A 17,057-nucleotide genomic window follows, 5' to 3' on the forward strand; every position below is an offset into this window, starting at 1 on the left:
AACCAGAGGTAACAATGTTTCCATCCATCCTTGCATATGGGTGACATACTCAACGACACTTTTGTGCGGTGTCGGTTGCTGTTCCCACGCCTTTTTGGCCACGTCCAACAGACCGCGAGGGTGTCTGCCGTATAATAGTTCGAAGGGCAAGAACACAGTAGAAGCCTGGGGCACCTCTCGCACTGCGAACATTAGATAGGGCAGAAGAAGGTTCCAGTCCCTCCCATCCTTAGACATCACTCTTTTTAGCATATTTTTAAATGTTTGATTAAACCTCTCTATCAAGCCATCCGTTTGTAGATGATACACGAATGTCCATAGCTGTTTTATGTGGAGCAACTTACAGAGTTCCCTCATGACCTTGGATATAAACAGGGTCCCTTGGTCAGTCAGAACCTCCTTAGGCAGACCCACTCGAGAAAACATCTCCATTAACTCCTTAGCTATGAGTTTGGCTGACGTATGACGCATACCAAAAACGGCCAGTCCGGATAGGAAATAATAAATATCTTTATTCATACATATTACATAAAACACAATTAAAATACGTTGGTGGTGTAACCACACATGAGGCAAATAAATTGCCACACAGGAGATAACAAACATTATCAATGCCGAAATATGAAACATACATCAATAGAGATGTGGGGTGAGCACACAAGATATCATGAGATCATCACATAAAGTGCCAAGTGCTAAACTGCGGATGGATAATATTCCAAACCTCCAGAGTCTCTACATATCACATGAATGTACCTGTAAATGAAGTCTGTATCTCCCTCGTCCCAACGCGTGTTTAGCTTAATGCTTCATCAGGGGGTAGTGCTAATTGGACTAGTCCCTCCCTACCCATATATACCCACCCTCATCAAGTACATGTGCCCCACCTGAGAATATGCAGACCAAACAGTTTCTTGCCGCCAATTCCGGACCGGAAGTGATGCTGTGCGCTCCAGCCTGGAGCGCACACGTCAACATATGCGGCCGGAATGTGCGGCTGGCACTGAGTGCCTCAACTCCTCCCCCTGCATCGTCAGCATATGCTGCGCTCCAAGTAACTCAACAGTGGAACACAGCGTATGGCAAACGGACCATGTATGCCTCCAAGGTACCACAGTATATTGCCAGCATAAAGTGCACAGTCTATCAAAACTCATCATTATAAATTGGTATAGAAATGCCCATGCTACATCCTTAATTATAATAAAGGTGAAATGTGAACCGATGAGTGAAAATCAAAAAACGTGTGCAAAGGAGTGAACAGTAGCCAGTGACAGTGAAAAAAAGTGTGTAAAAAAAGAAGTGCTCCCCGTGATGTGATAAAAACACAATTTAATAAATGATAATGCATGATTCCATGCAAAAATACTGAACTCAAGTCTTATATACACATACCTACATACCCAATTCTCAAATAATTAGATAATATATTCTTTTTTATATATATATATATATATATATATATATATACATATATATACACACACACACGTACCTCCACATATCCCCAAATATGACATGATTAATACATAATCAATAATGCATTTCCTCAATCGTAATAAATACCCAATTAAAACCATAATGTGAAGACCCAGCCTAGAGCGTGGGGAGAAGCCACACACCCAGCACTTTGGCTACTCCCAGTAAGAGCCGGCCCAGATCAACTTACAGCCATACTAAAATAGCAACGTGTCAACCAGCACTAGCTGCCACTGACACTTGAAAATACTGGCTCTTACTTCACTGAGGCCAGGAGCCTCGGTGACACATACCTTCCGTCAACGACGGACCCTTGCGCCTTCCAAAAACATACATATATGTATATATATATATATGCCAGGTCGCCATCTTGAATGTGGGCGCCTATGTCTTTTATGTGAGGGATAGTCTTGCAGGATGAGAAGTTCTTCACGCCTGCGCACTACTCAATTCCGGACGCCTACCGGGTCCTGCCGTCTCAAGCTACATGTGAGAACTTTCTATTGGATGAATTATCTGTTTTTAATCAACACGATTATGTACAGCTGATTTGTGAATAATGATGTTATGCACTGTAATCATATGAATTTATGGACACATTTTTGGCACATAGCATTTTGTGACTTATCGTCTGTATTTAGTGAGATATAATCATGCACATTTGATTATATATTGTGTTTAACAATGTTTTTGTAAAAATTGATGTATAACTATGTTATCACTTTGTTAATCATGTATGCTATATAAGCACTTGATTTTGCACTGTGTATTATGACTTGACAAAGGCTTCATGGAGTGAGCTGAAACGTTGCTGTTACCACATGGGTGATTAAAATACCCTTTTTTTCACAGATATTTGAGTGCTGCCTTGGCCTTTTTTACACATATCTAATAGGACCGGGTCCGTGGTCTGCTTCAGGGAATTGCACCAGTTTGGATTCATGTGCTGCTCTTCAACTTTAAATATATATATATATATATATATATACAGTACAGACCAAAAGTTTGGACACACCTTCTCATTCAAAGAGTTTTCTTTATTTTCATGACTATGAAAATTGTAGATTCACACTGAAGGCATCAAAACTATGAATTAACACATGTGGAATTATATACATAACAAAAAAAGTGTGAAACAACTGAAGATATGTCATATTCTAGGTTCTTCAAAGTAGCCACCTTTTGCTTTGATTACTGCTTTGCACACTCTTGGCATTTTCTTGATGAGCTTCAAGAGGTAGTCACCTGAAATGGTCTTCCAACAGTCTTGAAGGAGTTCCCAGAGATGCTTAGCACTTGTTGGCCCTTTTGCCTTCACTCTGTGGTCCAGCTCACCCCAAACCATCTCGATTGGGTTCAGGTCCGGTGACTGTGGAGGCCAGGTCATCTGGTGCAGCACTCCATCACTCTCCTTCATGGTCAAATAGCCCTTACACAGCCTGCAGGTGTGTTTGGGGTCATTGTCCTGTTGAAAAATAAATGATGGTCCAACTAAACGCAAACCGGATGGAATAGCATGCCGCTGCAAGATGCTGTGGTAGCCATGCTGGTTCAGTATGCCTTCAATTTTAAATAAATCCCCAACAGTGTCACCAGCAAAGCACCCCCACACCATCACACCTCCTCCTCCATGCTTCACGGTGGGAACCAGGCATGTAGAGTCCATCCGTTCACCTTTTCTGCGTCGCACAAAGACACGGTGGTTAGAACCAAAGATCTCAAATTTGGACTCATCAGACCAAAGCACAGATTTCCACTGGTTTAATGTCCATTCCTTGTGTTCTTTAGCCAAAACAAGTCTCTTCTGCTTGTTGCCTGTCCTTAGCAGTGATTTCCTAGCAGATATTCTACCATGAAAGCCTGATTCACACAGTCTCCTCTTAACAGTTGTTCTAGAGATGTGTCTGCTGCTAGAACTCTGTGTGGCATTGACCTGGTCTCTAATCTGAGCTGCTGTTAACCTGCGATTTCTGAGGCTGGTAACTCGGTTGAACTTATCCTCCGCAGCAGAGTTGACTCTTGGTCTTCCTTTCCTGGGGCGGTCCGCATGTGAGCCAGTTTCTTTATAGCGCTTGATGGTTTTTGTGACTGCACTTGGGGACACTTTCAAACTTTTCCCAATTTTTTGGACTACTGACCTTCATTTCTTAAAGTAATGATGGCCATTCGTTTTTCTTTACTTAGCTGCTTTTTTCTTGCCATAATACAAATTCTAACAGTCTATTCAGTAGGACTATCAGCTGTGTATCCACCTGACTTCTCCACAACGCAACTGATGGTCCCAAGCCCATTTATAAGGCAAGAAATCCCACTTATTAAACCTGACAGGGCACACCTGTGAAGTGAAAACTATTTCAGGTGACTACCTCTTGAAGCTCAACAAAAGAATGCCAAGAGTGTGCAAAGCAGTAATTAAAGCAAAAGGTGGCTACTTTGAAAAACCTAGAATATGACATATCTTCCGTTGTTTCCCACTTTTTTGTTATGTATATAATTCCACATGTGTTAATTCATAGTTTTGATGCCTTCAGTGTGAATCTATAATTTTCATAGTCATGAAAATAAAGAAAACTCTTTGAATGAGAAGGTGTGTCCAAACTTTTGGTCTGTACTGTATATATATATATATATATATATATATATACCGTATTTTTCGCCCCATACATTTTTTCCCCCTGCATCTTATGGGGCGAATACTAATGAGTGCTTCAATTATGGAAGCGCTCATTAGTACCGGAGGACCGGGAAGCGGTGAAGGCTATGTATTCACTGCTTCCTGGTCCTCGTCTGTCGGCTGTGAAGGCTGCGCACAGCGTGACTGCGCTCTATGATCTCATTCTGTGCACAGCCTTCACAGCACAGCCAGAAGACAGAGTATGCTGGAGGAGAGGAGCGGCGGCGTCCAGGAGCAGGAGAGGTAAGTGGCTTATTTATTTTATTAAACATGAGGCGCTGGGGGAAATATAAGAGGCAATGGGGGCAATATGAGAGGCAATGGGGACAATATAAAAGGCAATGAGGACAATATGAGAGCCAGTTGGACAATATGAGAGGCAATGGTGGCAACAAGAGAGGCAATGGGGGCAACATGAGAGGCAATGGGGGCAATATGAGAGGCAATGGGGGGCTATAGAGGGCTGATATGAGGCAATAGGGGCTGCTGTGAGCCAACATGAGAGGCAGTGGGGGCTGCTGGGGGCTGATATGAGGTCTGATTGGGGTCTGAGGTCTGACTGGGGGTCATTCACATGACTTGTTGGGGTCTTATTAACATTGGGGGTCTGATTGGGGCTGTTAGCTGACGTCTGATCTGAGGCGTAATGGACAATATTTTTTTCTTATTGTCCTCCTCTAAAACCTAGGTGCGTCTTATGGGCCGGTGCGTCTTATAGGGTGAAATACGGTATATTTAACAACAACCTTACAATCCATACAACACAGGTCCATAACTCTTCCATGCACTGTAGATAAGTCCTCATTAGCACGTAGTGGAATAATTATTTCGAATATGATTTCTACAGTGGCATAAAAGCTTATAGCAGTGAAATACATGTTTCCCTTCCTTACTTCTCAGATGGATTAAATTCCAAACACCGGTATTGATAATAGTAAAAAGAGAGATATTCACAAACTTTCCATGCAGTCTACCATCTCCACCAATCATTGTGGATTCAGCCCTGGCAGTAGTTGCCATTTTGTATGAAATATTTAAGTGGGATAGTTTTATTACGTACAGATAATCTCTGTGTTTATTATTGAAGTGTTTAATGAGCAGTCATTAAAGTAGATTCCGAAAGGTTCCTGCTATAACCACCGGACTGTCAGCTGAGATCACAGACTGTTTCTTTGGAGCAAGAATTTATAATAGTAACTTAGTTTCAGTTTACGTTTAACTTAAACAGTTTGTGGAGTGATTATTTTTCTTCGGCATTGTAAAACATTCATTCTCTATGTTTATGCTGATGAAAAGCTGAGTCTTACTCCTGACAGTTAATGTAAATACGATATATCAAGCACTACAAGGAGCTCTGAGAGGGAGCTTTTAAAACCTAAGTCTTACTTAGCAACACATGCACCATACTCAATCAGTGAAAGCTGTAAAAACACGTAGCATGCAGATAAGCAGCAGCTCAGCATGTGATCCATGCCTTCAGAGTCAGCCAGTATATGCTCCTATACTAAATTAAGCATGGCAAAAAATTAAGGAGAAGTCAAAGCTAACAATATATATACTATACAACATTTCTGTTGGTAGTGAGATAACCAAATCATAAATCCTGTTATACATAATTGATCCTTCCAGTTATTCATTTTGCAAGTTTTACCAAAAATCTCTTATATATATAGAATGTTGATAAAATTGATCATCTGGACAATCAATTTTGGAAAAGAGGACTAGCGGCAATCAGCTAGTAACAAGAGGTCCAGCATCTGAAATATCCAGTGGCTGCAGCCCATTATACGCATTTGTGCAGAGCTCCTCAGAGTGGCAACCGCTCAGGAGTGGACTGGCCAAAGACCCTACATGGAATTTTCCCAGTGGACCGATGCCTATAGGGCTTCTCCAGCCCTTCTCACTGCTGCTAGCCAAGTACATACTATTGGATGAACTATAGGGGTCATTATTAGAGGAAATCCAAGCAGCATGCTGAAGGTAGGGCTTGCTTAATGATCTGGCCCACATCCCAAGCATCCTGCTTCATATCCATAGTAGAGATGATTGGAGGAGGAGGACAGAACAGGGCACCAATTGATGACCACCACAGAGGGACAGCTTCTGGGGAGGTATCTTGTGCTACATTGTGGTATTTGGTTCTACAGGATGATATTCTGTACTGCTCTATGGTATTATTGACCCTGGCAACATGTATTGGCTCCATCTACTTGTGTTGCCCCATCTTGTGTCAATATTGGGGCTACTTTTCGTTCTATTTTCTAGGACCACTTTAACTTCTCATTCCGACCCTGCAACTGCTGCTGGCAGTAGAGGTATAACTGTACAGGGTACAGAAGCTGGATTGCACCAAAGCCCAGGACTAGTGCTATATACAGATGTAGTAGAGTTAGCAGTCCCACTTAGTGAGTTATCACATGCATCAAGATTTTGCATTGTGGCCCAAGAGCTTCATTGTAACCCTCTGGTAGACAGAATCTCTAGTTAACAGAATACTGTATATATATATATATATATATATATATCGTGGGGTTTTGCTCTGGTAGACAGGTTAGCAGACGCAGTATAGAGGCAAGGAACCAGGTTGCAAATCAACTTCAGTGTTTTATTCACACTCAGCAAAAACACAACAGTCTTGGTGCTTGTTCACACACAGCAAAACATAACATTAAAGTCTTTGTGCTTGTTCACAGCAAGACAAAACAATGGTCACCTGGAATCCTAGGTGTCAGTTCCCACCCAGCTATATGCTCAGCCACAGACAATTTTCACCGTCAGTCTTCCAGGCGGACTGACAGCTTTACTGTCAGATGGAGGATAATCGACCCAGCTTAGACTGCTGACTGGGTTTTTATATTCCATACCAAAACCTGTCCTGGAACGTGGGGAGAAGCCACCCACCCTGCACTTTGGCTGTTCCCAATAAGAGCCGGCCCAGATTGGCTCTACAGCCATACTAAATAACAAATAGTGTCAGTTAGCACTAACTTCCGCTGACACTTAAAATTACGGGCTCTTACCTCACCGAGGCCAGTAATCTCAGTGACACATACCTTCCGTCAATGACGGACCCTTGCGCCTTCCTACAATATATATATATATATATATATAGAGAGAGAGAGAGAGCGAGAGAGCGAGAAAGAGACTAAAAATTAAAGAGGACCTTTCACTCGTATACAAACTAAAAACTAACTCTATCTGTGGGCAGAGCGGCGCCCAGGGGTCCCCCTGCACTTACTAGTATGCCTGGGCGCCGCTCCGTTCGCCCGGTATAGGCTCCGGTGTCTCAGCTCCTTCTGTTGTATTGGACTGATTTTTTGTAGGAGGCGTGTCCCTTGCTGCAGTGCTGGCCAATTGCAGCACACAGCTCATAGACTGGCTATGAGCTGTGCGCTGCGATTGGCCAGTGCTGCAGCAAGGGACACGCCTCCTACAAAAAATCAGTCCAGTACAACAGACGGAGCTGAGACACCGGAGCCTATACCGGGCGAACGGAGCGGCGCCCAGGCATACTAGTAAGTGCAGGGGGACCCCTGGACGCCGCTCTGCCCACAGATAGAGTTAGTTTTTAGTTTGTATACGAGTGAAAGGTCCTCTTTAAACTATTTAGGAAGGGTTTATAAGGCCTGTCATCTTCATCCTTGGGCAGAGCAGGATATTCTGTCCCCCAATTGCTGGTACTATATGAACCCTCTCTCACAGCTCACATGCTCACCTTCACAGCTCACCTTTTTCCTTTTATTTTGTGTACAAACCATGGCATGTTGATTATTCTTTGCGGTAAATACAGACTATGCAATATGGCCTTTTCCCTGCAGCAAGTACAGACCTTGCCAGGAGGACTGCACCTGCCAACAAGTACAGACCGTGCTATATGGTTGCTACCTGCAGAAAATACAGACCATACAATATGGTTGCCCCTTTTAGTAAGAACAGACCATGCAATATGTTTGCCCCTGCAGCAAGTACAGACCATACCTTGTGGATTGCTCACTGCAGAAAGTACAGTCTATGCATGTTAATTGTTATTTGAATCTAAAACAGACTATGCGATGTAGCGGTATTTGTGGCATCAAGTAGGACTCACGCCTGGGTGGTTCCCTGGTAGTGTTTATTGCGAACATTCTAAACGCCAATTTTTATTGCGAATATCGGCACTTAGAGAATTTGGAAGATCTAGAATATAGTGCTATATCTTCGTAATCGTGAATATTCTAGATTTTTTTCATCAGTACCCTCACTGCTTCTTGCTTGTGGGCCAATGAGAAGGTTGCAATATATTTTTCTGAGCTTAGCAACATTCCCTAGCAACCAATAGGAAAGTTGCCTACCCCTTACTATATAGGAAACTCGCCAGCAGCCATTTTCTGCAGTTTTTTGAAGTTCTGAGAGAGATAGAGAGAGAGAGCAGTGTCATTGCTGTGCTCTGTGCTTTGCTGAGTCACCTGGATCCTTAAAAAAAGTAATTTGCTCTCTGTTTTTCTGTGCTGTAATAGGGATTACTGTGGTGTTATAGGGATTAGTGTGCCGTGATACGAATTACTGTGCTGTGATAGGGATTAGTGTCTTTGTCTTTCGTTTAAAAAAAAAAAAAGAGTAATTTGCTGTCTGTTTTTCTGAATTCCAATTTTATTAGATTTTTGCCCCATTGTCCCAAACAGTGCTGTGATGTAAAATTACAGTGATCAGGAGTTCTTCCTCACAGTCACGGAAGTTGCTGCCAACCATTTTCTCCAGTCTTAGGAAACTTCTAACAGCTTGAAAAATGTAGCAAACGTGAGCCACGCCTGTATTGCACGCACAATAAGCACATATTACATTGTCGATTTTCGCAATCAAGAAAATAATGACTGGAGATCACAAATTCTAGAATTAGCTAATTTATGGTCATATTAGGCCAAAAAATTTGTGAAATATCGCAAAAAACAAACATTGCCTATGCTGCTCATCACTATTCCCTGGCAGCAAGTACAGACCACATAAAATGTGTTATCTATGGAACCATGTTCAGTTCATGTCTAGTATGTGTCCCTCACTTCAAGTACAGACCAAGTGATGTGGGGCATCTATGACACCATGTATGGCTCATGCCTGGGCGATTCCCTGGCTCCATGTACAAAAGTTAGGCATCTATGGCACTATGTACAACTCATGCCTGAGGAGTTCCTCGGCTGCATGTAAAGGCCACTTAAAGTGAGGCGACTATGGTACCATGTACAGCTCATGTCTGGGGGGTTCCCTGGCTGCATGTATAGACAATGTAATGTGGAGTCTCAGTGCCATTAAGCACAGCTTGTGCTGGGGGTTCACTGGCCTTTAGCTTGTTGCACGCCATTATGGATGTTTTTGGCATCAACTGCTTCACATGTCAGGTATTTTCTTAGCCCTAAAGGAAGTGCTCTGGGAATTAAATGTAATCTATCACCAGTTATATGGGATCCTAACTAAGGGCACCATAAACAAGTGACAAATCACCCTAGCAAAATGCTTTAATTCACCCTGCCGTTTTTTGCCCAAATCTTTTATTAAATAGCTCAAGCACATGCCGATTAATCCCCATATTCATGAGCTCCAGGCTCTCCCAGCTCCCTGCTGCTAAATCATATGGGGAAAAAAACTGTCAATCAGAGGCAGGAGGCAGGGTGATCTGTAAGCTTATGAATATAGAGACTTGTTGGCATGCACTGGAGATGTTAGAACCTAGCAGCAGAAAACTGCTGAAAGATTGCCTTTAGTAATACTGTATGCCACAGGGTTTCCTTGACAATTGAATTTGCATGCCTTGCCAGTTTGATGTATATTTATTTCTTGTGAGTGTTCCTCCATATCTAACGTGTTGCTCAGCAAGGAGATTCCTGGCATTTAATACTTTGTACACCTTGTTGGCATCAGGTATGTACCAAACCTTGAAAGGTGTTTCTGGCATCATGTGTGCTACACACCATAGGGTTCCTTGGTTATATTGAGTTATGCCAGGGGGTCTTTATTGATTGCTCCATTGGTTACCATTGTAATGGTTCTCTATATGGTGGTATGACTCCCTGTGTTGTCCTGGCTGTTTCTGGACTGCTTTGCTTAATATGTATATTTTTCCTTTTGTATTCAGGACAGCATAGTCTAGTGTCCTCTGCCAGCACATTTGCAGAGCGTTCGTGAGTATTGGGTACCATGTTGTGACATCACTCTTGTGGTGCAGGAATGTCTAGGCCAGGGATGCTCAACCTGTGGCCCTCCAGCTGTTGTAAAACTACAATTCCCATCATGCCCTGCTGTAGGCTGATAGCTGTAGGTTGTCCGGGCATGCTGGGAGTTGTAGTTTTACAACAGCTGGCGGGCCGCAGATTGGGCATCCCTGGTCTAGGCCAATAGTATCTATATTACTTTATGAACTCTATAGCGAGCAGCAGTTCATGCTCTCTGTCATATGTTTTTATGTATAACGGTGTTGCTGAAAATGTTTAATAGAAGAATATTGGAAAGGGAGGGTGCAGAGAGACTTATTCTGTGTCAGTTTTATATATTTATTCCTACATTTACTTATTAGACGTAAACTAAGATATGTAGATCAATACCAATAAGATGGAAGTCCTTATTATTCCACTGCCAACCAATACCACGCAGTCTGCACCTGTGACAAATTAAGTTGTAACTAATCAAATTCCTTGCCGAACTTCAGCGAAGTTGTCGAATCAAATTTTTAAAAACTTTGCTTATCTCTACCTCTTTAGAAAGCTTTGGTGCATCCTCATCTGGAATATACAGTTCAGTTCTGGGCACCAGTCCATAAAAAGGATGCCCTAAATCTAGAAAAAGTACAAAGGAGAGCAACTAAACTGATAAGGTGCATTAGTTTTGAGAAAAGATTTAAAGAATTATATTTATTTAGTCTTGGGAAGAGGTGTCTAGGGGATACAAGACCTATACAAATATATAAACGGGCCATACAAAAAATACAGTGAAAAACTGTTCCATGTAAAATCCCCTCAAAAGACAGGGATGCACTGCCTCTGACTGGAGATGAAAAAGTTTCGTCCCTAGAGGCGTCAAGGTTTCTTTACTGTAAGAACTGTGAATCTGTGTAATAGTCTACATCAGGACATGGTCACAACAGGAACAGTGGGTAGTTTTAAAAAGGGCTTAGATGAATTCATAATATTAATTAACATTAAATGGGGTGTCTTACTTAAGTAATTGGCATTTATAATGTAGAGAAAGTTAATACAAAGCAATTACTTATATATTGTGATTGTCTATATTGCTTCCTTTGCTGGCTAGGGTAATTTTTCCATCACATTATACACTGCATGGTTGCAACCATGGCTGGGACCATGGGTGTGCTCATAGTCCTTGTACAATTGCCTTGTATTATCTTTGTCTATATGATAAATGCCTTTTCCTGAAGTGAGACAACCCCTTTAATGCTTATGAAAATGTATAGAAATCTGGGTCTCACTTCACTTTTCTAAAATTCATATCCCCACCTATTCCTTGGTTGAACGTGATGGACTTCAGTCTTTTTTTAACTGTATTAACTAAAAAGGGGGGGGGGGATTAGAGAGTTAAGGGCTGTGGGGGAGAGTCTGGGAGTTAGGGTAAGTGATGAGACTAAGTCTCCTCTTTAAATATAACTGTTAGCTATAGTGCTAAATAACTGAGTCGTCAACCAAAGGGACGAAAATCACAGTGCCCTAGTGGGGGAAGGTGGAATGGCTGACCAATCAAAGAGGTGCATTGAGAGAGCACCCGTAGACCAGCATAAAAGCTAACATTAACTATTTGGGGAAACTCTGGTGTAGTAGGTGTATGGCCATGTGAAGGGGGAACTACGAAGAAAGCGTGAGCAACAGGAAACTGATGGTGTGAACTTCCCCTCAAGTCCATCTCTCCTCCGTAATTATGAAGAGGTAGTAGAATTTCTTCAGTGGGGCAGGCTGTCCAGTAGTACGGTAACGGGGGACTATCTTGTTGTGGTCAGAAAATTTCCTAGTAGCCGGATCCATGTCTCCGCTTCAGCGGGGTGGTACTCGGTGTTGCCTTGTGGAGGGGGGTTGCGAACTTCCCCAGTTGTTGCTGAGGCGTCCATTTGCTGCTCGTTGAGGTAGAGATGGGTGATTTCTCCATGATTGCTCACTTCTCTGGGTTAGAGCCTGGAGTAGCGGTGGTAATGTCCAGTCAGGAACCGGCATCTGTGAAATGTTCAGAAATCGGAAGGCTTCTGGGAGATGATCTGGGGAGTGGTTAGACATGGACTGTCCTCCTTGTTTGTGCAAAATAATATGAAATGGGTGGCCCCAATGGTACGAGGATCCTGATTCTTTCAAAGCTTCCAACAGTGGACGGGCTAGCCTCCGCATATAAAGAGTTAGTCGGGAGACATCCAGTAGGATAGTAATTGGGGTATCTCCATAGAGAATCTCTCTTTTCTCCCGAGCTCCAAGAAGGATATCTTCTTTCACCTTATAGAAGTGTACCCGGCAGATTACATCATGTGGCCTTTCTGAGTCACGGTTTCTTGGACCCACTGTTCTGTGTACTCATAGTTGGTCGCTGGAGACTGTTTCTGGAATGTTACGGATTTTGAGGTTATTGCGGCGACCTCTGTTTTCCACATCATCGTGGTGGAGGGAAAAGTCCTTCAGTTGAGTATTATGAGAGGCTAAGGTGGTAGACAAGGAGGACACTGTAGTGGCTGAGGCAGAACATTGTTATTCAAGTGAGGTTCCTCTGTCATTAAGAGACTGTACGGTCTCATGTACTGCTTGTAGAGCTTGGGCCTGCTTGGTCTCTATGTGAGCCATCTGGGCTTCCAGGTCTGATCTTGTGGACAGAGCCCTCACCATCTCCCTCAACTCCGCGAGTGTGCGATCCAGGGTGGTTGGAGGGGAATGCCCCTATATGTGCCTTCAGGTGGCTGTGAGGGTGTTGAAAATATGGCTGGTGTGCTTTGACTGGGCAATGGCGTCTCTGCTACTGCCAGGAAGGAGGTCGGTACCTGTGTAGCAGCTTGTGTTGCTTACCTGTCCTCTTGCTGCTGGTCCTCCCTGTTGTCGGATGCCTGTTGTGATGAAGTGGTCCCACTGACTCCTTGCTTGCCCTGGTGGTCCCCTTGTGAAGTGGGGCAGATGCAGGAGGTGGAGGTAGGTTAATCTCCTCCTGGTCTTGAGCGGGCTTGGTGTGCACACTTGCTGGGGTGAACGGCGTGGCTGAGGAGCGTAGAACTGCTGCTGAGGCCGCCATTGTTGCCGCCTCTGTGTGCGTCTGCTCTGGTGGTCCAGAGCGCAGGTACCTGCCGATAGATTGGTCAGGAGGAGCCACAGACTGACTTCTGGACCTCCTACCCTTTGACATGGCCCATTTGAGGTGGTAGAGGTACGTTCCCCGTCAATTCTCCTGCTGTTGGTCGCGGAGCTCAGAGTGCGTGCTTCTTCACTCGGCCGTGAAGAAGCCACGCCCCTCCAGATCATCAATGTTTTAGTCAGTCCTCGAAAACCTTTTTAAGTGGTAAATGTCTAATATAAACTATGTAACAATTGTTGTTTCCCAAAGTTTATCTAGGGTTATGCTCCATATGTATGTCATTGATTTAGGACAAAATATAGAATAGCGATGATTGCTAGAAAACCCATGAAACCTGATCATTTATTCACTTGTGATTCATGCAGAACTGGTAAGTCATTTCTTATTTTGCAGTAGCTGCTTGGCAAAATACATATTTTGGAAGTGCTTTGAGGTGAAATATTGACTGAAAAGTCACATAAAGGGCAAAACTATAATGCTATGCTATATACTGTATCAACTATTAGTGGAAAAGAGCTAAGTAAACTATAAAACAATTAAAAAGTTGAAAACTACTCATCAACCGTTACAAATGTCCATGTCCTGATATCTGCTGAAAACTTGAGTCAAGTGTTGTCCATCCTCATTAGTGATGAGCGGCAGGGGTCATATTCGTATTCGCAGGGGCGTGGCCTGGCTATGGAGGAGTGAGGACGCATGCTGCTCTAGCTCCTGCCCTGGACCCACTGTGAGACCTGAAATTTCAAGGCCCACCATTTCCTACACACAGAATGGGACCCAAAAATAAAAGGATCGCATCCCTGTCCCTCACCCAGTCCGACTCCTCACCCACGCACGGCATTGCGCGATTCATGGTTCCCGGGCCACACAGCACAGCTCCGGCGCCATTTTGCTGCACACCACTCCAGGCCGGCCCTACGAGGAGGACAGCAGCGCTTTACCTGCACCCGCAGGAATGAAGACCCAGGCGTCGAAGGCCTCAGAGAGAACACCGGAGGCTTCTCATAGCCTAGCTCCGGGCACAGAGGTAACAAGGGTGCATGCCATGAGGGGAGTCACCTTCTCCCACGCACAACCGCCATAGTCCAGAAAGGCGGGAATCAAAGCCGCCAGGTATCTACCCCATCACCACCTCTGGCACAATATTATTCTCCCTCCCCACCAGCCATATTAATACATGAGGCAGAACAACATTGCAGCACCCTTGACCTCTTAAAGCTACAAGATTTGCTGGCTAAATTGTCGTCTATCCCCACCAAAGACGGCATGGAAACATATATTTCCAGATTGGCGCTGGGATTTAAAACAGAAATACGTAATATTAAGAATGAGTTACTTGCCCTGAACGAGAAAGTAACAGAGATGGAGGGTTCTGTGACACATTTATCTGCAATCCAAGACAAACAGGGCTCTTAAGTTGAGGCCCACTCTTTTTAATTACAATATCTGGCAGACATGCTAGACTCCGCCGAGAATAGGGGACGTCGTAACAACATACGTGTTAGGGGACTGCACGAATGCATACTTGCAAAAGACCTGGACTCCACCTTGCGGCACATTTTTAATGACCCCCTACAGGTGCCCCAAGACAGTCCCTTGGAGCTAGATAGGATGCACAGGGCTTTGGAGCCTAAGCATGACAACCCAAATAGAACCAGAGATGTTATATGCCGGGTTCACAGATACCAACTCAAAGAGGCCATAATGAAACGCGCCAAGGAAGCCGCTCAAGTATCATTTAATGGGACACAGCTCCAAATTCTGTCAGACTTATCTCGGCTCACATTGCTCAAGAGAAAGGCGCTTCGGCCCTTACTATCCGTCCTTCAGCAACGTAAAATTGTATACACTTGGGGCTTTCCTTTTTGCCTGCAAGCCCGCATAAATGGCCGGACAGTGATACTTTGCCACCCCAGAGACGTCACATCCTTCTCTGCAACCCTGGACATTTCGCCGGTGAAGATACAGGATTGGCCATCTTTACCAACTGGCCCAATGGTTGAAACCAATCCAGTACCTCAAAGGGCGACTAAACTTCCAAGACAAAGGAATCGCCCAACTACTGGGAACCCAGCGGGGGCCGACGACCATTCCGCAGGCTAAAGAGGACCGGACAATTTGATCCTACCTCGGGCGAGGTTAACAGAACCTACCCTCGTAATGTCATTCTGCTTTTCTGTAACCGCAAGGTATTGAATCAGCATCTAGTTAGTATCATTCTGCTCCTATGTAACACCATGGTGTACCCACCATACGATTATTCAGTTACTCTCACATTTTTTGTTTATTTTTTATTTTTCTGTGTCTCTGATTGTTGGTTCAGGGGGAGCGGCTTCTCTGTAGAAAGTCTGCTTCTGCACAGGGTACACGTCCCTTCTTGTGAAAACTATTGTCTTTTTGGTGTCCACACTAGACGTGTCTACTACCCTCAACTTTCTTCTTCATCTATTTTCTGTTCTGACTGCTCTACTTCCTTTCTCTTGGTCCTTCCTTCCATCTCACCCCTTCTTGGTCTCCTACTTCTCGTCCCTTCCACCCCCTGGCAGATCTTAAGACAATGTCAATGATAAAACTGGGGTCTATGAAGGTAAGGGGCTTTAGCACCCCGCAAAAATGCTCCCAGATCCTTTATCACATGCACAAGCAGAGAGTATCAATATTATTGTTACAAGAAACACATTTCAAGAGAGGCCACCTATCCTCTCTCCGGGACCGATATTATACACAGTAGTACCACAGCCCAAGCTCAGATTCGAGGTCTAAAGGAGTTTCGGTGGCTGTTTATAAGTCTTTCAGGGGAGAGGTGGCCGGTATAGAAGCAGATGGAGAGGGGCACTACATTTTTTTGGAGCTGAAGATACAGCGGATCATGTTCACTGTGATCAACTGGTATCTACCCAATCATAATCAGATTTCTACTTGCAGATCTTTTCTAGAACGCCTGTCTGTCTTTGCAGAAGTTCAGATGCTGATCTGCGGGGACTTCAACTTCACAATGGATCCTGCCGTGGACTCCACTGCTAACTCTGGTGGTATACCCAGTAGACAATTGAGGTCTCTTCGATCTTATCTTCACTCTTTTCAGCTTATTGACTTCTGGAGAATTCTGAACCCTCTGGAGAATTCTGAACCAAAGATTACACATTCTATTCTACACACCACAATTCTTATAGTCGCATTGACTTGTTCCTAGTTAGCTGTCACACCTTAGCCTGGAGTCTGGAAGCCACCATCGGTAATATTTTATTCTCTGACCATGCCCCAGTATACCTCTCGTTTGAATTGACAAATTCGACCTTTAAGCCCTGGAATTGGCGTTTGAATGACAGGTGCGGTATGCGTAGCTGACATTCAACAGACCATTAAGGACTTTCTGCTTGACTATTCCTCCGATGACACCTCTACCCCAACACAGTGGGAAAAACTAAAATGCATTTGCAGAGGAGTTTTTATCAAACATGGGTCCAGACTCAAAAAAGAGAAAGCCCACAACATTACTGACAAGAGCCCATACTTTAGAATTACAATACAAACGGACCTTAGAACCTGACGTCCACGTGGAATTGATGACAGTTAGGGACTCTATTAAGTCATTAATAGATCAGAA

This window comes from Bufo gargarizans, chromosome 4, assembly GCF_014858855.1.
Source record: "Bufo gargarizans isolate SCDJY-AF-19 chromosome 4, ASM1485885v1, whole genome shotgun sequence".
NCBI classification, from domain to species: Eukaryota; Metazoa; Chordata; class Amphibia; order Anura; family Bufonidae; genus Bufo; species Bufo gargarizans.